Below are 11697 nucleotides of genomic sequence, written 5' to 3' on the forward strand. Positions count from 1 at the left end.
GTTATTCCTCTACATGTTGTCCAACATGAATCTTAGGCCTTCTTCAGAATTTTTTATCCTTTTTGTATTTGTTCTTCTATCTTAGTAGTGTTGAGAGATTTACCTTCTAGCTCACTAGTGCTGGCTTCTATCTCTTCAGTTCTACTCCTTTGCCCTTTCAGTGTATTGTCCATTTCTGATATTCTGTTATTAATCATCTGGACCTCTTTCTGTAGGTTTTGAATTGTTTCCAATGCTGTATCTATCTTATTTGATTGTTTCTGTAGCACTTTCCTGACTTCTTCCTTATTTTTCTCAACTCCATTGTATAGTGTTTTGATACATTTTATAATTATTTTTCTGAATTTCTTCCCAGGCATTTCCAAATCCTGCCCATCTTCCAGTATGGAATGTAGGTCTACTTCCAGCTCATTTGCCTCAGTCACTTTATCTCATTTCTGGACATGTACGGATATGGTCATCTGCTTCTGTTTTTTGGGCATATTCAGGAATTATCTGTGGCCTTAATACTTAGATGGGTATGTATTTTGGTATTTTTTATGCTTTCTGATTGCCTCTAGGTAGATGTGATCAGGAAATGGGCTTCCCTTTTCACTCTTTTTCCTGGCAATTTCAAGATGCCACTGTCGTTTTGATGTAATTTAGGATTTAATCTCCGGCCTATTTCCTTTTTAGTCTGCTTGTCCCGTTTCACAATCACTGTTCAGGCCTTTTTTCTAGTTATAAACAGTTCAGGGCCAGCTGTGGTTATTTGGCTTTTATTGGAAACTGTCTCTTTAAATTTTGAGGAGATCTGTGCGCATGCGTAGTATAACCCTCTGAGGGTGGGGCTGGGTGTCCACTCACTCAGGAACCCCTATAGTCACCAGAATGGAGGCGCACAGATAGCAAGGAACCAATGAGCAGATACAAAAAAAATAAATGAAAAAAGAATGTCAACACCTTTATCTCTGAAGTTCTGTCAGGCATCCGTGGCTGCTCTGATCCTTCCCCCACTTGGTCTTGCCCAAGATGGAGGCTCTGGGAGCAGCTGAGCGTCTTTAATTAGAAATCAATGGATTTCTTGCTTCTGCTACAAATTCCCCTAGCTGTAAGCCTTCCAACCGTCTAAATATTCCTTTATGTGTGGTTCAGAGTTCTGATACCATCCCCTGAGCCTGCTTGGTCCAGCATTCTGTGTTGTTGCAGGCGGAGCTCGTCAATTCACTTCTACCTGTGCCACCATCTTGTTTGTTCTGTGCTTCTATTTTTGATGAAAGAATATTACAAAGATAGCAAATGGCTTGGAAGGCGTGATCAGGAATGGAATAAAGGGAAGTTGAAGAAAGAAAATGAGGTAAGATTGAAGTTCTGAGATTATGGCCTAAAGGTTTTGATGGGCAAAGAATCTAAGAACCAAGTCCTCACCAAGGATGTATGTTGTTAGGTGCCGTTGGGGCAGTTTCGAATCATAGCCACCCTATGTAAAGTTTCTGAGGAGCGGCTGGTGAGTTTAAACTGCCAACTTCGCAGTTCAAACAGACCTTGTGGTCCAGTGCTTATCCTTCGGCGCTACACCAGGACTGCAAGGTAGGAATTGATGTGTTTTAACTGAACTCATAGGGAATTGAGAAGTCACTGTATGTTACACCTAGGGTAAAGAGGAGTCCTGGTGTGGCATTGTGGACTAATGCTCTGGACTCTAAAGTTGCTTTGAACCACAAGATCTGTGGTTAAGCTCACCAGCTGTTCCTTGGAAACCCTATACAGGGTTGCTATGGGTCAGAACAGACTTGATGGCATTTAACAACAACCACAAAAGTAAAGTGGAAAGATGCCTAAAAGGTTAAAAGGTGAGGAAATCTGAAGTATTTGAAATGTGACATGAAAGCACTTTGTAAACTGTTAGCCAGCCATTTAAAAAGAAAAAACTGCCCTAGAATTGGTTCCAATTCATGAGGACTCTATAGGACAAAGTAGAACTGCTCTGGTTTCCAGGGTTATATAAATGGTTATGGAAGCAGATTGTCATTTTTCGCCCATGGAACAACTAGTGGGTTTAAACCTTCGATGAATGTTGTTGTTATTAAGTGCCATGGAGTCACTTCCACCTCCTAGCGACCCTGTATAAGGTTTCCGAGGAGCAAATGGTAAGTTTGAACCACCGACCTTGACTGGCAGTTCAAACCAATTTAGCCATCCAATACATTATCCTGCGGTGACATAAAATCATCAGAATGAGTATTCTGTCTGCCAACTAACAGTGAGCAACAAGAAATCTCCAGGTTATGAAGCATGAAACCAGAATTGATTGCTCTGAGGATGAAACGTATTGTTGTGTGGGAAAACGTTTTGTAAAATCTTAAGAATTCATACAATCTGTATAAAGCAGCAATTTTTAATTGAGCTCCTCAAAAGCAGCAATCATTTCTTAATCTCCTTTATATTTGCAGTACTTTTCACAATGCCTGACACTTTTTTTAGCATTTAATACATGTTTATCTAATGAATTAGATAAACTGAATGAGCAGTTATCCAGCATCAGTTTGCCACATAATTTGAAATATCTTTATGCGTCAAATCTTCTATTTTTAATTAAGTATTTTTATGGAAATCTTTTCTATTGCTGTCATAAGAGCCTTGTCATTCTCAATGAATATGAAAATCACTGAGTTTGGGGAAATCTACAAGTACTGCATTCTACATTAATAATAATAAAAATTATGGCCTCTTTAAGAAGAATATTGGAAGGAGCTAAAAGTGTGGTTAGGTAATTGTAGATGATTTTAAGCACTTAAATGCAAAATAACTTTCACACTTAACAGTAGCTTTAAAGGTAAGTGACAAGCCATTTAATAGTGGTTACTATAGTAGCAGAGGCAATATTTAGCCAATCCATCCAAGTACTGCTACTGTTCCACACATTCTAGTTTTCTTTATTGTTGTTTTGTTTTGTTGTTGTTGCTTCTGGTTATTTGGTTTTATTTGGGACTGGGGTAGGAAGAGAAGACAGAAAGAATAAAATTTTGTGTCCTGGGAGAGACTAAGGCCAAGCAGTGGAGTCTAAACTGATTGGTCCTCTGGGAAGAAAAGGAAAGAATCGATAACTGCCCTGCAAACCAGCTAGAGGGCTCATTAGGAAGTAAAATAGTAACAAATGAGTCCTGTTTCTGGTACAACTTACATAGATAATATTTAACATCCAGAAGATGTTAGAGGGTTGAGGGTGGAGAAACAAACCAAAGCTCAATACACAAACAGCTATGCTTTCACCGAATGACAGACAAATCATTTTTTCACCATTCAGAACTATGCTTAATAAGGAAGTATCCCCTTCAGTTAAAACGCTTTATCCAGTAGACTGCCAGTTCCTTCCAAATGTGTATCAGTAGCCTTTGTACCTCCAGAGTGTATCACAGCATCTAGCACATAGCAGGTGCTCAGTAAGCAGTTTATTCTTATTAGTTATCATCAAGTTCAGACTCGTGGTGGGCGAGCTGCCTGACCCTATAACCATCTTCATGATTGTTGGCATGCCCAAGTCCATTGTCATAGCCACTGTGTATTCGGAGTATCTTCCAACCTAAGAAAGTCCCTGGGTGACACAAACAGTTAAGCACTCTAATACTAGCTGAAAGGTTGGCAATTTGAACCCACCCCAAGGGGTCTTGAAAAACACATGCTTCTGAAAAGTCACATCCTTAAGAACTGCACAGAACAAAGTTCTACTCTGACACATATGGGTCACCATGAGTTGGAATCAAGTCAAAGACAACTAACAACAATAGCCAGTGGAGAGATTCTCTTCCAGCACTGTTGTTGTTTAGTGCCCTTGGCTCAGTACCAACTCATAGCGACCCTATTTACAACAGAACAAAACACTGCCCGGTCCTGGGCCAACCTCACAATTGTGCCATGCTTGAGCCCATTGATGCTGCCACTTTGCCAATCCATCTTGCTGGGGGTCTTCTTTTTTTCTCTGACTCTCCACCTTACCAAACATGATATCCTTCTCCAGCAACTGGTCCCTCCTGACAATATGTCCAAAGTATGAGAGACGAAGTTTGGCCATTTTGGCTTCCAAGGAGCACTCTGACTACACTTCTTCCAAAATGGATCTGTTTGTTCTTTTGGCAGCACATGGGACTTTCAATATTCTCCTCCAACACCATAACCCAAATGTATCAGTTCTTCTACGGTCTTCCTTATTCACTGTCTAGCTTTCGCATGCATATGAGGTTATTGAAAATACCATGGCTTGGGTCAGGCGCACCTTAGTCCTCAAGCTGACATCTTTGCTCTTCAACATTTTAAAAAGGTCTTGCACAGCAGATTTGCCAGCACTGTAAGACACAATATTCTCTTGCGATCCATAAAGTTTTCATTGACTAATTTTTCAAAGTAGTCTACCAGAGTTTTTTTTCTAGTCTGTCTTAGTCTGGAAGCTCCACTGAAATCTGTCCACCATGAAAAATCCTGTTAGAATTTGAAGCATTGGTAACATATATTCCAGCATTATGGTGGCGGTTGTGTGCTATGGAGTCAGTTTCAACTCATAGTGACCCCGTATAGGATTTCCATGGGTGTAAATCTTCACAGGAGCAGAAAGCCTCATCTTTCTCCCATGTAATGGCTGATAGTTTCAAACTGCTGAACTTGAGGCTGGCAGTCTGACTCATAACCACTACGCTACCAGAGCTCCAGCATCATAGCAGCATACAAATCACCAAAATATGACAAACTGACAGGCAGTGGTAGTCATAAGCATTGCTGTTGTTGTGTCATTGAGTCTATTTCTGCTCAGAGCAGCCCTATAGAACAGAGTAGAACTTCCCCTATAGGCTTTCCCAGGCTATAGATTACCTACACCTTTCCTTCCCTGGAGCCACTGGTGACTTCAAACTACTGACCTTGCAGTTAGCAACCATGTACTTAACCACTGCATCACCAGTATTCCTTCAGCAGTAAATGTTAGGTAGAATGCAAGAAGCCTAACAAATCTTATGGAGAGAGCTGCCAGTGCATCACAACTTTCAAAACCACAAATCAAAAAAAAAAAAAAACCAACAACAAACAAGCATTCTTATAACCACTTTCCCTGGGCATAATCAGGTCTTTTTTCTGACTAGCTCAGTATTGCCATTATAGTTATAAGCTGTTATCCTCTTGGATTCCTGAAATATGTAGCAGTATCTTGCTTTTTCATTTAATTTCCCTAGTTTTCTCTCCTGGTTATTGTAGTTGGGATTAACACTAATGTTCTTAGAGAGATACTTTGGACATTGATAAATGTAATGCGTTATTGGCCTTCTACTCTTGTCCATGAACTGTTTAAGATTCTCTGTGCAAGTCATTTGCTTATGGAAATATAGAATTCCAGAGCTGGGATGGAGCTTCAGGATAGTTTAATGAAGTGGCCTCATTTTCAAACGAGGAAAAAAGAGGTTCAGAGAGAGAGATTTGCTTAGCTGGTTAGTCGCAGGGTGGCATTAGGATGTGACTTTGCTGATTCCTGTTCTCTGCTATTTCTACCATGTTCTTTAGATTTATGCCTCAGCAGTACACCCAATAATAATATTTCATATTCATAGTGCTCCCCCAGGTCAGAAGACACTCAAAATACATAGTGACCACAACAACCAACTTGAGCATACCACCAATCAGGAAGACGGCATAGAAGATTGGGCAGCTTTTCCTTCGGCTGTACTTGAGGTAAAAATTACCTTCACCAAATTGTCTCACTCTGATAATGATGGAAGTAAGAATACTACAACTAGCACTTATTGGTAACTTAAAAAGAACTAGAGTCACTAAAAGCTATTGCATTATTTCATTAATCCTTATAATAGCTCTGTGACTAAGGTACATATTATAATCATCATTCTTTTATAGATCAGGAATTTAGGCTGAAGGCTAAGTAACTTGCCCAAGGCCACTCAGCTAGGAAGTGGAGCAGGTTAGAATCATTCTAATTGCCTGGTGCCAGAGCCCCACAAAAGTATCCAGCCACCCACTGTGCCCTTCCTCATAAATACCCTTCAGAGCAGACAAAGAAGATATTGTGCCAACAACATTTGAAAGCCATGCTTTGCTTGTAGCTGTAAGCTTAATTTTTATAGAAATTTTACAGTATTTTCAAGCCTAGAAAATAGATGAATTCCCTGAAGGAGAAAATACGGAGAAAGCAACCTCCAAGGATACCTTGCAGTTAGGAGACCAGAGCAGGCATGGGAACTGATACATACATTCTTAGGAGTTACTATTCCTTTTCCATATTGCCATAAGCTTGAAAATACAATGATTTCATTTAAATTTAAAGTGTATTAAGTAAGATTAAAACTATGTTTATGTAAAGTAGTTTTCACATATACATGCACACACAGGAATATAATTTTAAAAAAACAATGTTTTGACTGTTGCCTGGTTACCAGTCAGTCATCCCTTAAGCAAGTACCAGCAGGATTTGGAGCTAAATTCCTGGCACCCTGGTGAACCAGTTTAAAAGCAATGGTGACCTAGGCAATGGCTGTTGTGGCCCCTGAAACTAACCACCAGTATTTAGTACAGGGAACATTTGCCACAGCAAACCATCAGTATAGAACCAGGCTACAATTCCCAAGCATTCTGGCAACTTTAGGGAGCCTTTCCAATCCCAGCTTCCCCCAGATAGAACAAATTCTTCCCATCCATATGTTCCCCCAAAGAACTTTGCACAAACCTGTACTAGCTCACTAAACACAGTGTTCACTTTGTATTTATCTGTTTATCTATACCTCCAGTTAAGCTGTATCTTTGTATGGGTCTGATGATAAAATAGTACAATGAAAAGAATTTAGGCCTTGGAATGACATGTACCTAGGTTTAATTCTGGCTTAGCTACTCACTGTAGCCTTTGGAAAGTTATTTAACTTCTTTGATTCTTAGTTTCCTCGTCTGTAAAATAGGTAGCTGTTTTGAGATCAGAAAAAGTAAGGGAGTACATGGCCCATCAATATAATAAATCAAATAAACAAACAGAAAATTGCCATCAAGTCAATTCCAACTCACAGTGTACCTATATACTTGTTGTTTTTAAGTGCCATCAAGTTGGTTCCGACTCCCCAGTACTACTCATAGTGACCCTGTATAGGGTTCCAAGGAGCAACTGGTGAGTTTCAACTGCCATCCTTGTGGTTCTAACCAACCTTGCGTCCAGTGCTTATCCTACAGCACCACACTAGGACTCCTACCTACATAATGTTGTTGTTATGTACTTTTGAGTCTGTTCTGTCTCATAGCAACCCTGATAGGGTTTCTGGGGAGTGGCTAGTGAGTTTGAACCACTGACCTTGTGGTTCAAACCGACCTTTCGGTCCAGTGCATTATCCTACAGTGCCACACCAGGATTCCTATATATTAGTACACATCAATAGTTCTTATTATGTAGACACAGTACCGTACCTACCCTGGAGCCTCTTCCCATCTAGTGGGGAGAGTCACTTATAAATAGGCATTTACAATTTGTGTAAGGGACATTGGTGATTCACTGGCAGAATTCTTGTCTTCCTGGTTCGATTCTTAACAATACATCTCATGCACAGCCATTACCCATCTTTCAGTGGAGGCTTGCTTGTGACTCTGCTGTTGAACAGGTTTCAATGAAGCATCCAGTCTAAGATAGACTAGTACGAAATGAATGGCAATCTACTTCCAAAAATCAGCCAGTGAAATCTTTCTAGACCACAATGGTTCAGTCAAAAATTGATCATGGAGATGATACAGGACTGGGAAGAGTTTCAGTTCATTGTACATTGATCCTGGAGTCAGGCCAATATAAGACAGTGTAGTACATTGTAAAAAAGAGGGCTGCGAAGGCAGGTAGGCAAGCATAGAAAAGAATAAGTCAGACAGTGGGGCAGCTGTAGCAAAGGAAGCCCATTAGAGAAAACATCACGTGCTCGAAGTACTGCAAGTGATTAGTTATGGCTGAACAGTAAGGTTTGAATTGGAGAATAGTGAAGAATAAGACTGGAGAGTCAGGCAATGAAGGAAAAAGTCAGGCAATAGGAATTCCAAATTCCTCACTTTCCAGCCATACATTCTCAACCAAGTGCTTACGAATCGGGCTGCTAACCGCAAGGTCAGCAATTCAAAACTACCAGCTGTTCCGCAGGAGAAAGATGAGGCTTTCTGCTCCCATAAAGATTCACAGCCTCAGAAACCCTACACAGGGTCACTATGAGTCAGAACCAACTCCACAGCACATAACCACAGCAACAACAAATGACTTCTGTAGTCTCAGTTTCCCCATTTGTTCCTGCTTAAGACATGTATTTTTTAAAAGCAAATTGTATTCATCTCTGTTTATCTATGATATGCTTGGTAATTTGGCACTCATTTTATTGAGTTAATGCAAAGATGAATGAATGTGTGAATGCATTCTCGTAACACAAATGTATCAAACTTCTTCTGTGTGCTAGACACTCTTCTAGGCACTAGGGATGTAGCAAAACAAATCAGATAAAAGTCCATGCCCAATGGGACCTGAAATTCATGAATCGAAATGCAGACAGTAGCCACTTGTATCTATGAGGGGACAGCCCACTTCCTAGTCCATGTGATTTTAGGGTTCTCTGACAAAGTCAGTAACTGACAAAGCAAATTTCCTGCAAGATCTGGATGTTAGTCCCACTTCCTAACAACAATGAAGAGGCTCTTGTCCTCCTCCCTAGATCACATCTCACTTATGAACCCTTAGCTTCCTGTTGTGATCCAAGGGAACTGGTGCTTTGTGTTGTTTGGCAGGAAGAAATGTCAAGGAGGGCTCAGTTCATTCTTGGACTCTAACGACTAAAGTGGTGGTCAGAGGAAATAGGAAAACAGCACACACAAAAAGGCTATGGAGAGGGGATTTGCCTATCTCAATAGCCAAGTGATAAGTGAGCTCAAATGCCCTATGATGCATGGAGGTTTTGTTTTCATGGTAGGATAATCATACTTCACATATCTCACCTAATCCTCAGGACGCTCTATGAGGTAGTAATCAACCCCATGGAATCCCATCTCTCTCACCTGAAAGTTAACTCCTATCCTCCACTGCTTCCTTCCCTGTGTTCTATTAAGTGTGCCCAAGTTTTCATCATAAACAAAAACAACAAAAATCTTCTTTACCCCTCAATCCTCTCTAGTCCACACCCTATTCATCTCATATTCATTAGTCTGATGCTCTCCTTCTGTTCACTCATGCCACTGCAATCTTCCCCCAGATGCCACTAATTTTTTCTTATTATCATCACCAAGGACTTTGAGTTTGCCCAATCCAACAAATGCTTGTCTGTCCCTACTGCAATTGGACTCTCGTATATTCTCTGCTATTGCCCTCTTACTTCTCAGCCCATTCCTTTTCAGTCTTCTCCTCAGATTCTTTTCTTCTGCCACCCCTTTAATGTTTTTAATCAAGAGCTTTTCTACCCATACATTCTCATAATTGCTCTCTCACTCCCCGTAAGTGGATGTCCTTTTTTCTTCAAAATCTTGCTCAGGATTCTGATTTGTGAAACCTTCCCAAAAAATAATCTTACCACCTTTCTCCCCACCCCTTAGTCTTTTCACTCTTCTCCCCCATTTCAAAAATATATACAATACCCATTCTCTTGCTCTCATAGCAACTCTTTCATCCCTTCAGTAAAACATATATGGTACTGTAAGGTGACTGGCTATATTCTCCAATAGGATATGAAAAACTTCAGGATGAAGAGAGTGGCCTCTATTTTTTTGTATTCTCAGTGTCTGGTACAGGGCCTGAGGAGCCCTGGTGGAGCTATTGGACAAACTTAGAACTGCTAACCACTAGGACAAGGAGGTCTGATCCACCAGCCGCTCTGCAGGAAAAAGATGAGTCTTTCTGCTCCTATAAAGATTTATAATCTCAAAAAACCTATACGGGGTCAATGTGAATCAAAATCAATTTGATGGCAATGGGTTTGTTTTTGTTTTGGGGTTTTTTTTGTTTATTTGTTTGTTTGGTACAGTGCCTAGAACATGGTATAAAGTGAGATGTAAAGGTGTTTTGCAAATTCTCAATAATCAAATAGCTTGTAAGTGATAAAGATAGGGCCTAAGCCTTACCTTAGTCTTCTGACTTCAAAGACATGTTTTCTGTACTTCACCATGGAACAGAGCAATCAATGTTGCGAGAATTTAATTATAAGTGCCTCAACCTCAGAGAATAATATAAATCAAAGGACAAGGTGGCAGAAGGATTTCCTCTTCCCCATAAACATTGCCCGGGCTGCCAGGTGTGAAAGGGTTGTTCAGTATTTGTAGCCTTTCTTTTGTACGCTGCAGGATAACAACAGCAGAAGAAAAACACCTCCCATTTCTTCCTCCCTTGTGGGCAATGACCACCACAATTCCTGGAGCCAAGAGGCTGGAAACTCATCCTATCTCCAGCTTCCTCGTAGAGGAGAGGGGTAAAACCCCACCGTTGCAGAGTTAATTCCGACTTACTGTGAGACTGTAGGGCAGAGTAGAACTGCTCCATAGGGTTTCTGAGACTGTAAATCTTTATTGGAGTAGACAACTTTCCCTTTCTCCCATGAAGCTGCTGGTAGGTTCAAACTGCTGACCTTTCAGTTAGCAGCCCAGTGCCTGACTACTGGGCCACTAGGCATCCTTGTGAGAAGAGGAAGCAAATATGATCTCTACCATCCTGGAGTAATACTCCTGAGGAAGCCTTCTCAAGGTGGCCAATGATACATCTTAAAGGAAGGAAACTTCACTCTTCCAGAATAAAAAAGCTTTTTAGGGAGGCTCTGAAATCAGACAATGTGTGCATTCGCCAATTACAAGCTCAAATTCCACCCAAATACATACAATCAAAGGCTTTACCAAGGCCATCATTACATGTAGTACAAGGAACCCCTGCTGTTTGGGCAACATTTTAGTTCCGCAGTGAAGCAAGATAAATGTCATCGAGGTAAAGACAGGTCCATTCAAAGGTGCCTTTTTTCAACTTGATGACTCACTCAGCCTTGTCATTTATAATGCTACAGGCTGGGAAGGGAAGGAGGAAATGAAGAGGAAAAGAGTGGGCTGTGTTGTGCATGTAATTTGTTTCCCCATTTCAGACGGCTTTTTAATGAGCTTTCTCATTAAGGACTCTGTAAGTCTGTGCTTAATGTTTTCCGGACAAGCAAATGAGCAGGACTGAAATCAGATGGCATCAGGCCAGCCCCTCTTGTTTTGTTTTAAAGCTATAGTAATCTGGGGAGTGGGTGTGAAAGAAAACATTGTTATTTGTGAGAAGAGAGATTTTTACAAGTCTTTTGTCCAAGAAAATTTGAAAATTAATGATGTGGTTTTAGCAAATCCCCAAGAAAAAACTAATGTTCATTGATTATTCGTATATTAGATGCATCTGTGATAGCATTTCTGTATTCATCCAGTTCCGACAGAGAGAGGTAATTGTCCTGTGCCATCCTAGCCCTTGGTTCCTATTTCTGGTAGGACTTTCCTCACACTGCATGGCAGATCATCTCTGAACCTCTTGGGATTGGCATTCAGTTTTACCTATTCCTCCTTTATATTCCCAAGACCATCATAGACAATAAATGTGGTTTTATTTTATCTTTCAACTGAATTCATTAAGTACTTTCAATACATGAAGTAGACTTGAGCACTAGACTGCCTATCAGAGTAATTTATCACCTTGCAAGGTTGACCAAACATTTTAATGTA

The sequence above is a fragment of the Chrysochloris asiatica genome, unplaced genomic scaffold (genome assembly GCF_000296735.1).
Source record: "Chrysochloris asiatica unplaced genomic scaffold, ChrAsi1.0 scaffold00100, whole genome shotgun sequence".
Taxonomy (NCBI): Eukaryota; Metazoa; Chordata; class Mammalia; order Afrosoricida; family Chrysochloridae; genus Chrysochloris; species Chrysochloris asiatica.